This window comes from Primulina eburnea, chromosome 10 (genome assembly GCF_022965805.1).
Source record: "Primulina eburnea isolate SZY01 chromosome 10, ASM2296580v1, whole genome shotgun sequence".
NCBI lineage: Eukaryota > Viridiplantae > Streptophyta > Magnoliopsida > Lamiales > Gesneriaceae > Primulina > Primulina eburnea.
Genome location: NC_133110.1, coordinates 13,086,729 through 13,107,756, shown reverse-complemented (window position 1 = coordinate 13,107,756; position 21,028 = coordinate 13,086,729). Strand labels below are relative to the sequence as shown.

Below are 21,028 nucleotides of genomic sequence, written 5' to 3'. Positions count from 1 at the left end.
TCTGCATTGGTGTCTCCTTTAAACCCTAAGCCTTCACCGCTTTCCACAGGCGAGTCTTCTGTGCTTAATAATTATTTTGAATTTGGTGTAAATACGAAAGAAATCCGTCGTTTTTTCTGTACCGATAACCTTCGCTGTTTCACGGTTAAATTATTTCAACTCAAGATTTTTGTTAGCCCTTTATGTTTTTTGTAGTGGTTTTTGTCTTTCTGAAGTGTGTAAATTGATTTTAAAGTTCTGTGAATTTTTTTTGCTAGCATAAAGATGTCGTCTTTAAGGAATGTTATTCCAAGAAAAGCATACAAGGAGAGCGCTCAGCCGTAAGTGTGATTATTTTTAGGGGCCATTAATTTCTTTATTGCCCATTTTGAAATATTTTGACGTATATTTCCGGTTCACTAAATTGATGATTTGTTGTGTGTACCAGGCATTTGAGAAGGAAATTTGGGCTGCTCGAAAAACATAAAGATTATGTCATTCGTGCACGAGCCTATCACCAGAAGGAACACACTTTGCTGGTAATTTCTACTACCCTGCGTCTTGTTGGTTTTGGTAGCATTTTATGAACGAAATTTGGCGAGTTCTTATTTTATGGTAAGTGGCTTCTGCGTGTTTATAACAAAAACCTAAGGAAAAAGCAGCATTGAGGAACCCAGATGAATTTTACTTCAAGATGATTAAAACAAAAACTGTTGGCGGAGTCCATAAACCTGAGTAAGCTGGAAAATTTTATTTTTATGAGGTTATCTGTTCTCTTTTGAGGATATTTATTTGAGTGTAATTTGAATATTAGCTGTTGAATGTGGATTTTGTAAAGGAGCCAGGCTAATAAGTACACTAACGAAGAGCTGATGTTGATGAAGACCCAAGACATTGGATATATTTTGCAGAAGCTTCAAACTGAAAAAAAGGTTTTATTTTAGGGTTTCTGGTTTTTTGGGTCTCGGATTCTCGAGATAGCTGTCATGTAGGTTCTTTATTCTGAAATTTAACTTTTTGGATGCAGAAAATTGAAAGACTTAATGGTATGCTGCATTCTCTTGACAACTAGTCATCATCCAAACATGTTTATTATGATGACAACAGGTGAGTGATAAAGCCCTTTTTCTGCTGATTCTTGATAGTTTTCATACCCATTTTTTAGAGTAGTCAATTTCATGTTATAACAGTTATGTCACCACCAAAGTTTATTCTTTTCTCATTATTAGATATGGTCGCTTCTGATAGCTCAATTAATTTATTTCTTCAAAGTCATTTTATTCCCTTCTGCTTTAGAAAGAACGTCTAATATGTAATCTTGGCAATTAAGATAAAATTATCTGAAGGACAATTTCAAAAGTTCAATGACCAAGGGGAAATGAGACTGTCTTCTCTGGAACTTCTGTTTGAATCACTTGAATTCCATGTTTACACTTGTGTGTCTGCAAATGACAGATTTTTTTTCATCCAAGACAGTGATTTGGTGGTACTGTACTGGTCACACAAAGTATTAATGCATAAAACGGTGCAGGGCAAATATTGCTCAGTATTATAGCATTTCGAGCTTAGCAGATATTTTTGTGTTTCATGAAGTATGTTGGCTGGCTATTGATTCTCTTTCTAGGGAGGAGGCAAGAGAAGTACGCAAAAAAGTTTCAGAACAAGGGAACCCATCAGCTTTTAAAGACTTGCCTAAAGTTATTTTTAGGTACTGAAAGCTATTTTTTTAGTCAATTGCCTCCTACGAATTTGGATTGCCAGGTTGATAACATGTTTCCACTTGCCTCCCCACAATTAAGATCCCTACCGAGTACCGAATGATATCATTACCGTCAATCCATAAGCTATATTGCAAAAACGAAGTGGACTACAAATTTTCCTTGACAATCAGAAATAATTTGCTTTAGTCTGCCTGTCCTCATAGCTCTTTCATTTGTCTCTTCACCACCCATACTTTACCCCCTTTAAGTTATCAATACTTCACTTGTTGATTGAATATTGTGATATTTGGCGCCTTTTCATAATATCTTATTTTTTTTTATTGAATTTAGTTTTCAATTTCTACTTCTTTGGTATTCCCTGCTATTGTTCGAGTTTTCTCGTAAAAAACTTTTTTGATTTGTTGGTCACAAATATATACCAATTGGGAATATCAATCGCATGCTATGTGAGTTAATTATAATTCAATTTATGCTTGCATGATAAATATTTATGGCCGTGTGTCCTTTTTGTCTTGTCTGGACTTTCTACTGGGCTTCTATTTCTTCCCAGAGATCAATACTATCCCGTTATTGTGAGTGTTGTATCTTTTTATAGACTTTATGGGAATTAGGGGATGATACTTTTCTCCATCATTTATCCTTGCCACTTGACGAACTTTGGTTCAAGAAATCGAATTGATGCACAAGTGCTAGAACATTTAAACCCAACTGACGTTTCATGTATCATGAACTACTATCTATCATATTCCCTAAAGGGTCTTGCTTGTTGGCAATCGTTGCTGCATTTTCCTAAAACGTAATCCTTTTTCTATGCTGTATCTTTCTACTTTGATTTTGGGCATTTAGTTTTATTCCAAATGACTTTTATGTTTCTTGTAGAACATAACTTTATCGAATCAAATGGTTGGTTATCTGTCCGCCGTGCACAAATCATTTTCCTTTTGATGAGTTTTCCTTTGGTTGATTTCCAAATTTCTTTTCAGTCTCTTCTTGGCTTTAGGCCTTTATATTACTTTTGTTTCTCTTCTACATCGAGGAAGTTAGACTAGAATTTGTGGTTGAGGAGTTTAGTTTAATCGTGTATAGAAACACGGTCAACATGCAGAAAGACAGATTCTTCATATCGAGAGCTAGAGGCTAGAAAAAAACGGTTAAAAGATCTAGAGAAAATATACACGGATATGTCTATGCCGAAAGAGTTACAGGTATCAATATTTCAGAGAGTACGTTATACGCTTCATTTTTTCCTTCTTTCGCTGTAGGGTAATCATTTTAATGCATCATTGGTGCAGATAAGGGGTAAGAAACGCAAACTGCGTGAAGATGAAATGGTTAGTCCCACTTCAAGACATGTGTATAAATGGCGACAGCAAAGGAAACGTTGAATAGAATACTTATATAACGAAGATTTCTTGAATGAGAACCTGAGGTGAGGAGGGGACGTGCAACATTATCCTGTAGTCATCAGGGAAGCCCAATTTTCTTAACTGTGTGGAAAATGTGTGATTTTTTAATCGGAACAACCGTAAACGTTGAAACATAATTTTTCTTTGACTGATGTTGGAAACAAAAGTATAACCGGACCGGTGATCGAATCGAAAAACATATGTTGAATTTATGGTGTGAATGAAAATTGTTATATTATATAAAATAATAATATAATATTATAAATAATGAAAAAGGTAAAGTTACCGATATAGTGATATTTCATGCTTTTAAGTTCCCAAAAATACTCTGCCATTAGAGCAGTCAGATACATCAAATTTCACTATGAAGAACTACAATAATGTGTGTAAAGTTTATAGCTTATATTTTCATTGTCGAAATTCTTTTCCATAAAAATATAATAGAAAAAAGTGGGAAAATAGAATGTTGTTTTGAATGTTTTATATATATATATATATATTTAGAAAACTAACATTTAAAAATATGTTCTATTTAGATATATGTGTAATAAAAGAGTTACTTTGGAGAGAGTTCAAACAAGTTTTATGGTTTATGCATGTTTTTAGGTTTGCTACCTTTTGCTATGAAAAGCGAGCAAACTTGGGCCGCCACACATCGATTTGGTATTTAAAGAATTCGGTGGTGAACCCAAGTTGGTGATTTATTGTTAAATTTGATCGTGAATTATTTAGTTCTGGCCATATTGATAAGTTTTTTTTTATACTGGGTGAGAAAATTGAAGATAAGGCATTTCTAGATTTGATAAAAAGGTTGTTTGAATGTAAGATAGTCAACATTGAATTGGGTGGGGTTTGTTTAGGCAGGGGTCTGCCTCAAGAATCTGCCTTGAGTTCGATGTTGATCAATGTTTACTTTAATGGGTTGTATAAGGAAGTTCAAGAATTACTATTAAACACGAATAAAGAGATTCCTAAGTTCGTGGAAAATAATCTTGTATCGGCTGAAAGAGATTCAGACCATGTTTTTTTATAAGCCATTGAAGATTTATGATGTCCGATTATTGGATGAGATATTGATTGTTACTTCAGGAACAAAAATTGATGGCTTTAGAATTGAAGAATAGAGTAGTGAAGTTATTAGAACGTGATTTGGATTTGAGAGTGGATAAACTTACAACTGTCATTCATAGCGCGGTTCACTACAAAAATGTGAGACCCCGAGACTAAACACTTGTGAAATAGCTTTGATGGTATTTTGGTAAATAAGTTGAAAAATATAAGTTGAAAAATAATGAATAAATTTTAAGGGTAAAATGGTAAATAGTGACATATCTTTTTCATATGAAGTCCAAATGATTTGAGATTTGGATATAACGAAGAAAACTCAAAGATATAGAAGTTTCATGTTTTGAGTTTAGAAAAATTGGAATGTTTAACTGGTCCAAAATGATATACCGATGCTAAAATGTCAATGGTATTTTCGTAATTATGTGATGGCATTTTCGTAATTATTTGATGGCATTTTCGTAATTATGTGATGGCAAGGATGGCAATTTCGTAAATAATATAATATTATTAAAAAAACAAAAAAGATAAATATGAATAAATTGAATTGATTCATTCGACTCTTGCAGTGAGTTGAGAGAACGAGGGAATATTAAGAGTTTTGATTTTTTCTTTTCGATCGTGCGATTTATCAGTTTATCTAATCGACGAACCGACTTTATGTAACACCTCTTGCTCTGATCTCTTAAAATAACAGCGGAATTTAAAAATTTTACTCTTATAGGAAGGAATGATTTAAAACTTCTCTTGTCATAAACACATTTTCAATATTTACAACAAAAAGTGTATATATACATGATCAACTAAATGATGCACAAAAGACAAAACATCATTTTAATGATCATGCCAAAGTGCTAGCAAAATACTCTTCTTCCTTCCCTCTCTTATGCATATGACCCGGGCTCCAATCAACGTCCTGGTTCGTCGCTCTTATCTGCATCACATGAATAACTGAAATGAGTATAAAACTCAGCAAGTGGAACTCTTACATAGCAATGTACATATCATACTCTGTAAAACATAGCTTTGAAATCATAAATACCATCAACTTTGAAACATGAACTCTGAAACATGAATAGCATAATAATAACGATGGTATTTCTCTTTTCTCTGGTGGATTGATATCTAAATAGTATCTCTGTCTCTAACTTATATCCCATCGATATAAATCGATTACTCTGTCGAGATATAAGCCTATGGTCGTTGATCAACTCATTGCATGCAAACTCTGGCTATCTATTTATCAATCCAATAAATCATTTGAACTCTCTTTGGGGCATTAACCCAAACACTTTGCATAACGTGCATCACATAAACATGAATAATTTAAAATAATTCATTTTCATAAATCATGCACTACTAGGACATGCTTTAAAATTAAATACATGCTTCAATAATTAAATAAATGAATGGGTTATACGTGTACTGAATTTGGGCACTACATATCATCTCTAACAATTTCATAAATTTGAAATAATAAAATACTATCATATTTAAGTAATTATTCTAGTTAATTATAAGAAAATCATATAAAAATTATTTCTAAATTTTTTAATATAATATCATGATTTTGTTTTTTTATTTATGTGATATCATAATTTTGTGTGTTGTGTGTGTATTTGTATACTCAATAAGGAGTAAGTCTCTTGTGACACGGTCTCATGAATCTTTATCTGTGAGACGGGTCAACCCTACCGATATTAACAATAAAAAATAATACTCTTAGCATAAAAAATAATATTTTTCATGGAAGATCAAAATAAGAGATCCATCTCACAAAATACGATTCGTGATATCGTCTCACATAAGTTTTTGCACTCAATCCGGAAGCCAATTTGCATGATTGAATTTTAGTTAATTTAGAATAATTTTTTTGCCACAATATAAAATACTTTTCATCAAATCAAGATTCTCTGCATTGGTGTCTCCTTTAAACCCTAAGCCTTCACCGCTTTCCACAGGCGAGTCTTCTGTGCTTAATAATTATTTTGAATTTGGTGTAAATACGAAAGAAATCCGTTGTTTTTTCTGTACCGATAACCTTCGCTGTTTCACGGTTAAATTATTTCAACTCAAGATTTTTGTTAGCCCTTTATGTTTTCTGTAGTGGTTTTTGTCTTTCTGAAGTGTGTAAATTGATTTTAAAGTTCTGTGAATTTTTTTTGCTAGCATAAAGATGTCGTCTTTAAGGAATGTTATTCCAAGAAAAGCATACAAGAAGAGCGCTCAGCCGTAAGTGTGATTATTTTTAGGGGCCATTAATTTCTTTATTGCCCGTTTTGAAATATTTTGACGTATATTTCCGGTTCACTAAATTGATGATTTGTTGTGTGTACCAGGCATTTGAGAAGGAAATTTGGGCTGCTCGAAAAACATAAAGATTATGTCATTCGTGCACGAGCCTATCACCAGAAGGAACACACTTTGCTGGTAATTTCTACTACCCTGCGTCTTGTTGGTTTTGGTAGCATTTTATGAACGAAATTTGGCAAGTTCTTATTTTATGGTAAGTTGCTTCTGCGTGTTTATAACAGAAACTTAAGGAAAAAGCAGCATTGAGGAACCCAGATGAATTTTACTTCAAGATGATTAAAACAAAAACTGTTGGCGGAGTCCATAAACCTGAGTAAGCTGGAAAATTTTATTTTTATGAGGTTATCTGTTCTCTTTTGAGGATATTTATTTGAGTGTAATTTGAATATTAGCTGTTGAATGTGGATTTTGTAAAGGAGCCAGGCTAATAAGTACACTAACGAAGAGCTGATGTTGATGAAGACCCAATACATTGGATATATTTTGCAGAAGCTTTCAAACTGAAAAAAGGTTTTATTTTAGGGTTTCTGGTTTTTTGGGTCTCGGATTCTCGAGATAGCTGTCATGTAGGTTCTTTATTCTGAAATTTAACTTTTTGGATGCAGAAAATTGAAAGACTTAATGGTATGCTGCATTCTCTTGACAACTAGTCATCATCCAAACATGTTTATTATGACGACAACAGGTTAGTGATCAAGCCCTTTTTCTGTTGATTCTTGATAGTTTTCATACCCATTTTTTAGAGTAGTCAATTTCATGTTATAACAGTTATGTCACCACCAAAGTTTATTCTTTTCTCATTATTAGATATGGTCGCTTCTGATAGCTCAATTAATTTATTTCTTCAAAGTCATTTTATTCCCTTCTGCTTTAGAAAGAATGTCTAATATGTAATCTAGGCAATTAAGATAAAACTATCTGAAGGCCAATTTCAAAAGTTCAATGACCAAGGGGCAATGAGACTGTCTTCTCTGGAACTTCTTTTTGAATCACTTGAATTCCATGTTTACACTTGTGTGTCTGCAAATGACAGATTTTTTTTCATCCAAGACAGTGATTTGGTGGTACTGTACTGGTCACACAAAGTATTAATGCATAAAATGATGCAGGGCAAATATTGCTCAGTAGTATAGCATTTCGAGCTTAGCAGATATTTTTGTGTTTCATGAAGTATGTTGGCTGGCTATTGATTCTCTTTCTAGGGAGGAGGCAAGAGAAGTACGCAAAAAAGTTTCAGAACAAGGGAACCCATCAGCTTTTAAAGACTTGCCTAAATTTATTTTTAGGTACTGAAAGCTATTTTTTTAGTCAATTGCCTCCTACGAATTGGATTGCCAGGTTTATAACATGTTTCTACTTGCCTCCCCACAATTAAGATCCCTACCGAGTACCGAATGATATCATTACCGTCAATCCATAAGCTATATTGCAAAAACGAAGTGGACTACAAATTTTCCTTGACAATCAGAAATAATTTGCTTTAGTCTGCCTGTCCTCATAGCTCTTTCATTTGTCTCTTCACCACCCATACTTTACCCCCTTTAAGTTATCAATACTTCACTTGTTGATTGAATATTGTGATATTTGGCGCCTTTTCATAATATCTTATTTTTTTTTATTGAATTTAGTTTTCAATTTCTACTTCTTTGGTATTCCCTGCTATTGTTCGAGTTTTCTCGTAAAAAACTTTTTTGATTTGTTGGTCACAAATATATACCAATTGGGAATATCAATCGCATGCTATGTGAGTTAATTATAATTCAATTTATGCTTGCATGATAAATATTTATGGCCGTGTGTCCTTTTTGTCTTGTCTGGACTTTCTACTGGGCTTCTATTTCTTCCCAGAGATCAATACTATCCCGTTATTGTGAGTGTTGTATCTTTTTATAGACTTTATGGGAATTAGGGGATGATACTTTTCTCCATCATTTATCCTTGCCACTTGACGAACTTTGGTTCAAGAAATCGAATTGATGCACAAGTGCTAGAGCATTTAAACCCAACTGACGTTTCATGTATCATGAACTACTATCTATCATATTCCCTAAAGGGTCTTGCTTGTTGGCAATCGTTGCTGCATTTTCCTAAAACGTAATCCTTTTTCTATGCTGTATCTTTCTACTTTGATTTTGGGCATTTAGTTTTATTCCAAATGACTTTTATGTTTCTTGTAGAACATAACTTTATCGAATCAAATGGTTGGTTATCTGTCCGCCGTGCACAAATCATTTTCCTTTTGATGAGTTTTCCTTTGGTTGATTTCCAAATTTCTTTTCAGTCTCTTCTTGGCTTTAGGCCTTTATATTACTTTTGTTTCTCTTCTACATCGAGGAAGTTAGACTAGAATTTGTGGTTGAGGAGTTTAGTTTAATCGTGTATAGAAACACGATCAACATGCAGGAAGACAGATTCTTCATATCGAGAGCTAGAGGCTAGAAAAAAACGGTTAAAAGATCTAGAGAAAATATACACGGATATGTCTATGCCGAAAGAGTTACAGGTATCAATATTTCAGAGAGTACGTTATACGCTTCATTTTTTCCTTCTTTCGCTGTAGGGTAATCATTTTAATGCATCATTGGTGCAGATAAGGGGTAAGAAACGCAAACTGCGTGAAGATGAAATGGTTAGTCCCACTTCAAGACATGTGTATAAATGGCGACAGCAAAGGAAACGTTGAATAGAATACTTATATAACGAAGATTTCTTGAATGAGAACCTGAGGTGAGGAGGGGACGTGCAACATTATCCTGTAGTCATCAGGGAAGCCCAATTTTCTTAACTGTGTGGAAAATGTGTGATTTTTTAATCGGAACAACCGTAAACGTTGAAACATAATTTTTCTTTGACTGATGTTGGAAACAAAAGTATAACCGGACCGGTGATCGAATCGAAAAACATATGTTGAATTTATGGTGTGAATGAAAATTGTTATATTATATAAAATAATAATATAATATTATAAATAATGAAAAAGGTAAAGTTACCGATATAGTGATATTTCATGCTTTTAAGTTCCCAAAAATACTCTGCCATTAGAGCAGTCAGATACATCAAATTTCACTATGAAGAACTACAATAATGTGTGTAAAGTTTATAGCTTATATTTTCATTGTCGAAATTCTTTTCCATAAAAATATAATAGAAAAAAGTGGGAAAATAGAATGTTGTTTTGAATGTTTTATATATATATATATATTTAGAAAACTAACATTTAAAAATATGTTCTATTTAGATATATGTGTAATAAAAGAGTTACTTTGGAGAGAGTTCAAACAAGTTTTATGGTTTATGCATAGTTTTTAGGTTTGCTACCTTTTGCTATGACAAGCGAGCAAACTTGGGCCGCCACACATCGATTTGGTATTTAAAGAATTCGGTGGTGAACCCAAGTTGGTGATTTATTGTTAAATTTGATCGTGAATTATTTAGTTCTGGCCATATTGATAAGTTTTTTTTTATACTGGGTGAGAAAATTGAAGATAAGGCATTTCTAGATTTGATAAAAAGGTTGTTTGAATGTAAGATAGTCAACATTGAATTGGGTGGGGTTTGTTTAGGCAGGGGTCTGCCTCAAGAATCTGCCTTGAGTTCGATGTTGATCAATGTTTACTTTAATGGGTTGTATAAGGAAGTTCAAGAATTACTATTAAACACGAATAAAGAGATTCCTAAGTTCGTGGAAAATAATCTTGTATCGGCTGAAAGAGATTCAGACCATGTTTTTTTATAAGCCATTGAAGATTTATGATGTCCGATTATTGGATGAGATATTGATTGTTACTTCAGGAACAAAAATTGATGGCTTTAGAATTGAAGAATAGAGTAGTGAAGTTATTAGAACGTGATTTGGATTTGAGAGTGGATAAACTTACAACTGTCATTCATAGCGCGGTTCACTACAAAAATGTGAGACCCCGAGACTAAACACTTGTGAAATAGCTTTGATGGTATTTTGGTAAATAAGTTGAAAATATAAGTTGAAAAATAATGAATAAATTTTAAGGGTAAAATGGTAAATAGTGACATATCTTTTTCATATGAAGTCCAAATGATTTGAGATTTGGATATAACGAAGAAAACTCAAAGATATAGAAGTTTCATGTTTTGAGTTTAGAAAAATTGGAATGTTTAACTGGTCCAAAATGATATACCGATGCTAAAATGTCAATGGTATTTTCGTAATTATGTGATGGCATTTTCGTAATTATTTGATGGCATTTTCGTAATTATGTGATGGCAAGGATGGCAATTTCGTAAATAATATAATATTATTAAAAAAACAAAAAAGATAAATATGAATAAATTGAATTGATTCATTCGACTCTTGCAGTGAGTTGAGAGAACGAGGGAATATTAAGAGTTTTGATTTTTTCTTTTCGATCGTGCGATTTATCAGTTTATCTAATCGACGAACCGACTTTATGTAACACCTCTTGCTCTGATCTCTTAAAATAACAGCGGAATTTAAAAATTTTACTCTTATAGGAAGGAATGATTTAAAACTTCTCTTGTCATAAACACATTTTCAATATTTACAACAAAAAGTGTATATATACATGATCAACTAAATGATGCACAAAAGACAAAACATCATTTTAATGATCATGCCAAAGTGCTAGCAAAATACTCTTCTTCCTTCCCTCTCTTATGCATATGACCCGGGCTCCAATCAACGTCCTGGTTCGTCGCTCTTATCTGCATCACATGAATAACTGAAATGAGTATAAAACTCAGCAAGTGGAACTCTTACATAGCAATGTACATATCATACTCTGTAAAACATAGCTTTGAAATCATAAATACCATCAACTTTGAAACATGAACTCTGAAACATGAATAGCATAATAATAACGATGGTATTTCTCTTTTCTCTGGTGGATTGATATCTAAATAGTATCTCTGTCTCTAACTTATATCCCATCGATATAAATCGATTACTCTGTCGAGATATAAGCCTATGGTCGTTGATCAACTCATTGCATGCAAACTCTGGCTATCTATTTATCAATCCAATAAATCATTTGAACTCTCTTTGGGGCATTAACCCAAACACTTTGCATACTCTTTCTCTTGTATTCACTTTTTACACAATTGAGACATAAAAGCCTCTCATATACAACAAGGTATATCTATACATAATATAAATCAAATGAAAGGGAATAACATGTTAAAACATTGTAACACAATACATATATTATCATGTGAGCACAAGAAATGAAATTCCACTTACTACACTTGGATCACTTGATTCTATACTCTTGGAACAAAACCTACAACAATAAACAATGAATTTCACCATCAACATCTCAATAATCATGAAACCATACCATAAACTCCATAAATCCAACATAATCAAACATCTCCACAATTCCCCAATACCTTAAACCAAGAAATAACCAAAGACACGAGCTTACCTTAGCTCCTTGAACTCAAAATAACCTTGTTTTCTCTTCAATAATCCAACAAGAAGCTCGAATCTAATAAAGGAAAGAAAGAAAATGGAACCCTAGCTTCCCTTGCTCTGAAGAAACCGAGAAGAATGAGGGAAATGAGAGAAAAATGAAGTCTCCACCTATTTTATACTTTAAAATACCAAAACACGACTTTACTGTTCACAGACCACGGGTGCGCTCCAACATACACCGTGGGTGCGCTCTTGCTACGGGAAAACAACCAAAATTGTGAAGCCGCGGTCATAATTTGGAGCGCGGGTGCGCTCTCCACTCTGCGCACAGCTTCTCCAAAGATCGCCTCCGAAACGCCTCTTCCCGTCATAATTTGGAAAAATGGTAAACTACAAAGTTGTAGCTCTGTGTCTTTTCTTGAACCGCTCAAAATTTCTGATCATTTGGAAGCCTGAGGAAAAGGTTATGCTAAATCTCCCAACATGTGTCATTGGAGGAACGTCGAAACACACGACACACTTCAGGGCACTTTTTGGCTTACCTTCCACAATGATTTGAACAAAACTCAAACTAAGAAAGTTATACCTCTATGTCTTATCTAACCACTCCAATTGGCCTCATACCAATTGGCTCAACATACGAATTATCATGAATTTAATCGTAACGACGCTACAATCGAACTACCCAACATCTATCATCAACAATACTATAAATCATAATCGTCATCCTTAACATTAAAACTATACTTAAACTTACCTAAATAGTCAATAAACATAAGAAATCCTAAACCATACCGATCACCAAGCTTGGATATTACAATCTCCCCTCCTTAGAGGAATTTCATCCACGAAATTGACGTCACTGCCCAAACAACTCAGGATACTTCTCTTTCATCTCATCTTCTGGTTCCCACGTGGCTTCTTCAATCAAATGATTTCTCCAAAGGATTTTAACAATTCCGATCTCTTTGTTTCTCAACACTTTAACTTTGCAATCAAGAATTTGAACTGGAATCTCTTGATACGTTAAAAATTCGATGTCAAATCCAATGGCTCGTGGTGAAGAACATGGGAAGGATTCGCAATATACTTCCTGAGCATGGAGACATGAAAAACATTATGAACTCTATCAAGATATGGTGGCAAGGCTAACCTGTAAGCTCGATCACCAACTCTGTCCAATATCTCAAATGGACCAATAAATCTAGGACTCAACTTTCCCTTCTTGCCAAACCGCATCACACCTTTAAGAGGTGCTATCTTCAAGAACACATGATCGCCAAACTCAAACTGCAACGGCCTTCGTCTCACATCAGCATAACTCTTCTGTCTCGACTGTGCTGTCTTCATCCTTTCTCGAATAACAGCAACAACATCAGCTGTTTGTTGGACCAACTCTGGATCCAACATCTTTCTCTCACCAATCTCGTCCCAATACAAGGGCGATCTACACTTCCTGCCATAAAGTGCTTCATACGGTGCCATGCCAATCGTCGCTTGGTAGCTATTATTGTACGTGAACTCAACAAGAGGCAATTTGGAATCCCAGCTACCAGGATAATCGATAGTACAAGCTCTGAGCATATCCTCTAAAATCTGAATAACTCTCTCTGATTGTCCGTCGCTCTGGGGGTGATATGCTGTACTAAATGCTAACCGTGTACCCATAGCTCTGTGTAAACTCTTCCAAAACTCTGAAGTAAATCTGGGGTCACGATCAGACACAATCGACACAGGCACACCATGAAGTCTAACAATCTCTGCTATGTACTCTTCGGCATACTGGTTCATGGAATACGTTGTCTTAACTGGAAGAAAATGCGCTGACTTGGTCAACCGATCAAAAATAACCCAAATAGAGTTAAAACCTTTCTGCGTCCTGGGAAGACCAATCACAAAATCCATTGTAATGTGCTCCCATTTCCATTGAGGAATCGGCAATGACTGCAATGTCCCAGCAGGTCTTTGATGCTCGATTTTCACCTGCTGACGGGTCAGACACTGAGAAATAAACATGGCAACATCCTTCTTCATACTTGGCCACCAATAGAGTCTACGAAGATCCTGATACATCTTGGTACTACCTGGATGTATCGAGTATGGCGCGGTATGTGCCTCTGTTAAGATGTCCCTCCGAATATCATCACCAGTAGGAATGCATATACGACCTCTGAATGTCATCAAACCATCTCTATTCATTCCAAACTCTGAATTACCTCTCTCCTCTGCTCTAGCTCTCATCTCTGATAACTGTACATCAATGGCTTGCTCTCTACGGATCCTGTCTGTCAATGTAGCACGAATAACCAACGCTGAAAAGCGAGCAATGGTTCCCGGTACTACTAAAGCTATCTCTTCTCGTTGCAAGTCCAACAACAATGGCTTCTGAATGATAGAACTCAAAGAAAAACTTGACTTACGGCTCAAAGCATCCGCTACAACATTCGCCTTCCCTGGGTGGTAACTAATCGTCACATCATAATCTTTGACAAGTTCTAACCACCATCTCTGTCGCATATTGAGTTCTTTCTGAGAAAAAAAATACTTTCAACTCTTGTGGTCCGTGAAAATTTCACACTTTTCGCCATACAAGTAATGTCTCAAGATTTTCAGAGCAAAAACCACAGCTGCCAGTTCCAAATCATGCGTAGGATAATTCTTCTCATAGTCTTTCAATTGACGAGAAGCATAAGCTATAACCTTTCCATGTTACATCAGCACTGCACCAAGACCCTTCTTTGACGCATCGGTATAAACAACAAAGTCCTCTGTACCACTGGGCAATGCAAGTACCAGAGCTGTCGTCAACTTATCTTTCAACTCTTGGAATCCACTCTGGCATTCATTGGACCACTCAAACTTCATAGTTTTCCTCATCAGATTGGTTAACGGCAGGGAAATCTTGGAAAAGTCTGAAATAAAGCGACGATAATAACCCTCCAAACCAAGAAAACCGCGTACCTCTGATACAGTGGTAGGAATAGGCCACTTCTGTATCGCCTCAATCTTTGCTGGATCAATAGCTAAACCATCCTTCGAGACCATATGGCCTAAGAAAGAAATCTGCTCCAACCAGAACTCACATTTCTTCAACTTAGCATACAACCTCTTTTCTCTCAACAAATGAAGAACAACTCTGAGGTGTTCTGAATGAAGCTCTCTGGTCTTGGAATAAATCAATATGTCATCGATAAAAACAATGACAAAGCTATCCAAATACGGCTTGAACACCCGGTTCATAAGATCCATGAAGACTGAAGGAGCATTAGTCAGACCAAACGACATAACCAGAAATTCGTAATGACCATACCTGGTCCGAAACGCCGTCTTAGGGATATCAGACTCCCTAACTTTCAACTGATAATAACCAGATCGTAGATCAATCTTTGAAAACACCGTAGCCCCCTGCAATTGATCAAAAAGATCATCTATCCGTGGCAACGGATACTTATTCTTGATAGTCACTTTGTTGATTTCTCTATAGTCAATGCACAGCCGCAAAGACCCATCTTTCTTTTTGACAAAAAGAACCGGAGCTCCCCAAGGCGAAGAACTAGGCCGAATAAAACCTTTATCCAAAAGATCCTGCAACTGCGACTTCAACTCTTTCATCTCTGTAGGGGCCATTCTATACGGAGCCTTAGAAATAGGAACCGTACCCGGAACTAGATCAATCACAAACTCTACATCTCTGTCCGGCGGTAAACCCGGCACAACATCCTCAAATACATCAGGGAATTCTCTCACCACATCAATATCATCAATATTCAACTTCACAATTCCATCAATATCAAAAATCGAAGCCAAAAACCCATCACAACCTCTAAACAACAACTTCTTAGCCTCAAGACACGAAATAAAAGGTAGGACCAGCAAAGTACCTGTACTGGCAAGCATACCTTCCTTATTTGCATCATCTGCAAATTTTACCGTCTTGACAACGCAATCAATCACTGCACGGTAAGTTGATAGCCAATCCATGCCAAGTTCAATATCGAACGCAACCATCGGAATAACAATCAAATCGGCATAAACCACTCGTTCATCAATTTGAACAGAACATGAATACACAATAGACGTCGGGCACAACACATCTCCCGAAGGCAATACAACATTAAACTGGAGGGGAATAACAGAAGGAACTATACCCAAAGATCTCAAAAATAGTTCAGACATAAAAGAATGAGTAGCACCTGTATCAATCAATGTCGTAGCTACTCTGCCTGAAATTAAGATAATACTAGAGATCACAGAAAAACAGGATTTATACCTTCCTTCGTCATGTTGAAGATGCGACCCTGCACCTTCTCTTTACCCGATCCTCTCGGACAATCTTTGGCAATATGGCCTGCAGTGCCACATCGGTAGCAAGTGTAAGAACCAAACCTGCACTCACCTCTATGAGGACTATTACACTTGGGACACATTATCTTCTCTGGATCAAATGGAACTGCTGGTGCTTTAAAACTCGGTTCCATCTTGCCTTTCCCTTTGAATCTGTCTTTACCTCTTTGGTTCGAACCTTGACCTCTCTGAGCCATATACTGCTGCCTCGCTTGTCTCTCTCTTGCAATGTCTTTCTCATCTTGTTCAGCCAACAGAACCTTAGCCACAATCTCCTTGAATGTCACAGCTTTTGACATGTTAATTAATGTCCCTTCTGATTTCTGCTCTAAGGCCTCTAATGAAATGAGCACCCTTATCTTTGTCATTGGAGGCAATATACGGGGCAAACAGACAGCCCTCCTCGAACTTCAGAATATACTCATCAACATTCATACCTCCTTGACGAAGTTCTAGAAACTCAGTCACCTTCTTGGCTCGAAGTGCATCAGGGAAGTACTTGTTATAGAAAAGATCAGTGAACTCTTGTCATTTCAATACCGGAACATCCACACTAACCTTGGTAGCATTCCACCAAATGCGTGCAGCCTTGACTAACATGAACACTCTACATCCAACTCTGTCTTTATCTTCGTAGTTGAGATGATCGAAGATCACCTCAAGAGCTTTGACCCACTCTACAGCCACTAATGGATCAGTGCCTCCTGCAAACTTAGGCGGATCTATCCTCTTGAAAGCAGTAAAGATCCCATCGGTACCAACTGCTTGAGCCACTTGGCCTCTCACTTGACCTCTACCATGGTCTGTACCTTGCATACGGAGCAAGTGCTGGATCTGCTCACTATGGACCTTGTCTTGCTCTTTCAATAACTTGCCGAACTCATCGACAACTCTAGAGGAAGAACTATCCTCACCCTCTGCATCCTTTCTCTTAGGAGGCATACTCCTACAATGTGCTCATACAATACATATCAATAGATAACAATGAATAGATGTAGAAGAAGACATACCCAGACTGTTGAAAGTAGACGAAGGAAGAACATTGCTCTGATACCATTAAATGTAACACCTCTTGCTCTGATCTCTTAAAATAACAGCAGAATTTAAAAATTTTACTCTTATAGGAAGGAATGATTTAAAACTTCTCTTGACATAAACACATTTTCAATATTTTCAACCAAAAGTGTATATATACATGATCAACTAAATGATGCAACAAAAGACAAAACATCATTTTAATGATCATGCCAAAGTGCTAGCAAAATACTCTTCTTCCTTCCCTCTCTTATGCATATGACCCGGGCTCCAATCAACGTCCTGGTTCGTCGCTCTTATCTGCATCACATGAATACCTGAAATGAGTATAAAACTCAGCAAGTGGAACTCTTACATAGCAATGTACATATCATACTCTGTAAAACATGGCTTTGAAATCATAAATACCATCAACTTTGAAACATGAACTCTGAAACATGAATAGCATAATAAAAACGATGGTATTTCTCTTTTCTCTGGTGGATTGATATCTAAATAGTATCTCTGTCTCTAACTTATATCCCATCGATATAAATCGATTACTCTGTCGGGATATAAGCCTATGGTCGTTGATCAAATCATTGCATGCAAACTCTGGCTATCTATTTATCAATCCAATAAATTATTTGAACTCTCTTTGGGGCATTAACCCAAACACTTTGCATACTCTTTCTCTTGTATTCACTTTTTACACAATTGAGACATAAAAGCCTCTCATATACAACAAGGTATATCTATACATAATATAAATCAAATGGAAGGGAATAACATGTTAAAACATTGTAACACAATACATATATTATCATGTGAGCACAAGAAATGAAATTCCACTTACTACACTTGGATCACTTGATTCTATACTCTTGGAACAAAACCTACAACAATAAACCATGAATTTCACCATCAACATCTCAATAATCCTGAAATCATACCATAAACTCCATATAGCCAACATAATCAAACATCTCCACAATTCCCCAATACCTTAAACCAAGAAATAACCAAAGACACAAGCTTACCTTAGCTCCTTGAACTCAAAATAACCTTGTTTTCTCTTCAATAATCCAACAAGAAGCTCGAATCTAATAAAGGAAAGAAATAAAATGGAACCCTAGCTTCCCTTGCTCTGAAGAAACCGAGAAGAATGAGGGAAATGAGAGAAAAATGAAGTCTCCACCTATTTTATACCTTAAAACACCAAAACCACGAATTTACTGTTCACAGACCGCGGGTGCGCTCCAACATACACCGCAGGTGCCCTCTTGATACGGGAAAACAACCAAAATTGTTAAGCCTGAGACCGCGGGTGCGGGCGATCTTTGGAGACGCTGTGCGCAGAGTGCGAAACGCCTCTTCCCGTCATAATGTGGAAAAATGGTAAACTACAAAGTTGTAGCTCTGTGTCTTTTCTTGAACCCCGCAAAATTTCAGATCATTTGGAGGCTTGAGGAAAAGGTTATGCTAAATCTCCCAACATGTGTCACTGGAGGAACTTCGAAACACACGACACACTTCGGGGCACTTTTTGGCTTACCTTCCACAATGATTTGAACAAAACTCAAACTAAGAAAGTTATACCTCTATGTCTTATCTAACCACTCCAATTGGCCTCATACCAATTGGCTCAACATACGAATTATCATGAATTTAATCGTAACGACGTTACAATCGAACTACCCAACATCTATCATCAACAATACTATAAATCATAAATCGTCATCCTTAACATTAAAACTATACATAAACTTACCTTAATAGTCAATAAACATAAGAAATCCTAAACCATACTGATCACCAAGCTTGGATATTACACTTCAGTTCTGGGATCGTTGACATGAGGTCTTCGATTTGAGGTATAAATTTTATATTTTTGATGATGTTTTAAATTCGTCGATTTTTGGAATAAATCCGATAAATCGTTAAATCATACAAAAATTGAAAATTGTTGAGTAGCGTATGATTTTAACGGAGTAGAGAAGATTATAGTGATGTTATTTTGAATTATTCCTAATTTATTATAATTAGAGAATTTTAATCGTTTGATTGAGATTGGAGAATTATTTGTCAGTTTTTATTAATTCTGATAAATATATGCAGTAGAATAACCGACAAGAAATTAAGTTTTGAAGTCGGAATTGAATTATGCTACAATTTGAATTTGATATCAATTTTTGAAGTTTCAAAATATATTTGAAACTTATATTATTGAATTTGAATTAGGTTATTGATTGAAATGAATATGCTATTGATGTAGATAGATTTTTATACTGAAATATAAAGCTACAGTGGACTGGAAACGAAGAATTGAGGTATGTTGTGACCGGGTAACATACAACAGGTATCTGTATTATGATATATGTGTGAATGAATGGATTGAGAATACATGTCTATATGCCATATTTGTTGATTTTATGTGGCATACATGACATGCACGTTGAGCTATGATCCTTGGATATCCTGATATGATTTGATTTGATTATGGGGTTTGTGAACACGATGCTATGTTTGGTATTATATGACCCTTAAAGCAAAGTCATTTGTGGCCCCGATGATTGATTGAGATTTGGGATTTGATGGCGCTTTGTCGACGCTATCATTCGAGTATCTCTGATTGAGGCCGGTGTCCCAGCTCGAGCATTGATTTGATAGCGATTTGTTTGATTCTGACATGTGATTAGTGGATGGGCATTTTACCTGATACCTCCACGACATACATGAATTGCATATCATATATCATTATTTAGATATATGTGGTATATATTGTGGTTGTTTCAGACTGAGCTTTGCTCACCCCAGAGGGGGCTGTTGTTGTCTTTGTATGTTGACAATGACAGGTACTTCGAGTTATCAGGAGACCGGAGATAGTACTTCTGGAGGAAGTCATGGTTGAGTTGAGGTTTAGTGGTTGTTTGTATTTAGTTGGTTTTGATTACATGTGGGCATGTTTTATGATGTGAGATGAAATATTATTTTTAGTATTCAAATAATATGTTTTGGGCTCATTGTAAAGAAAATTTTAACTCGTTTTCCGCTGTAATTAATTAATGCTAATCTAATTGCATTGTAATCACGATTAGGAGTTAAGGGCCCCACAAAAAAACGGAAGGCGTAGCGACGATTTTTCCTAAACCGTTGCTATATAGCGACAGTTTTTATTAAAATCGTCGCTATTAGTGACCGTTTTTCATCCACCGTCGCTAATATTGCGACAATTCCACAAACCGTCGCCCATGTGCGACAGTCTTGTATTCTACCGTCGCTATGTTAGCGACCGTTTTCAATCAACTGTCGCTTAATTTTAAAGACGACGGGTTTTATCAAAACATTTGCTATAGAGCAACAGATTAAATAAACCTTCGCTTAATATTTTACTATTTATTAAAGCTAAGCCTATTAGAGTAACTGTCTTGGTCTGTTTTTTAAACTCCCTAAAATACCCTCACTCCACCTCTCCACCTTTTTTCCACCTCTCCACCTTTTTTCAGATTTCTAACCTTATCAGACTATCTTCTTCTCTCCCAAATCCCAAACGAAGAGGCGCCTAAAACTCCACTCCCCTTTCTTCGTTATTCAGTTAAATCTGTATCTCAATTATAAAAGTTCTACTAACATTTCAATTGTCGTGCAGATCGGATATATTCATCTCAATTTCTCGATCAACTCCCCTCCGCCTCCGGCTCTTCCCTTCGAAAAAACCTTCATCTTCTCCCAACCGCCGCTGCAACTCCCTACGGTATTTACATTTTTTTAATTAT

The 21,028-nt window shown here is 35.7% G+C and overlaps 2 protein-coding genes across 4 annotated transcripts in view; both read left to right on the top strand.

Annotated features, from left to right (window-relative positions):
• The first annotated feature begins 642 nt into the window (after positions 1-642).
• The window catches only part of LOC140803126 (probable U3 small nucleolar RNA-associated protein 11), a 65,731-nt gene continuing 45,345 nt past the window's right edge, over positions 643-21,028 (top strand). Inside the window, exons 1-3 of one of the 2 annotated variants that reach the window (XR_012111782.1) lie at positions 643-714; positions 818-911; positions 1,007-1,046. The gene's annotated coding sequence lies outside the window, so the exon portion shown is untranslated. Of the gene's footprint in view, positions 715-817; positions 912-1,006; positions 1,047-21,028 lie in introns of those variants that run through there. The other variant, XR_012111783.1, reaches the window with a different exon arrangement.
• Positions 20,713-21,028, top strand: part of LOC140803128 (uncharacterized) — a 31,301-nt gene continuing 30,985 nt past the window's right edge. Inside the window, exon 1 of one of the 2 annotated variants that reach the window (XM_073158820.1) lies at positions 20,713-21,006. The gene's annotated coding sequence lies outside the window, so the exon portion shown is untranslated. The remainder of the gene's footprint in view (positions 21,007-21,028) is intronic. The other variant, XR_012111784.1, reaches the window with a different exon arrangement.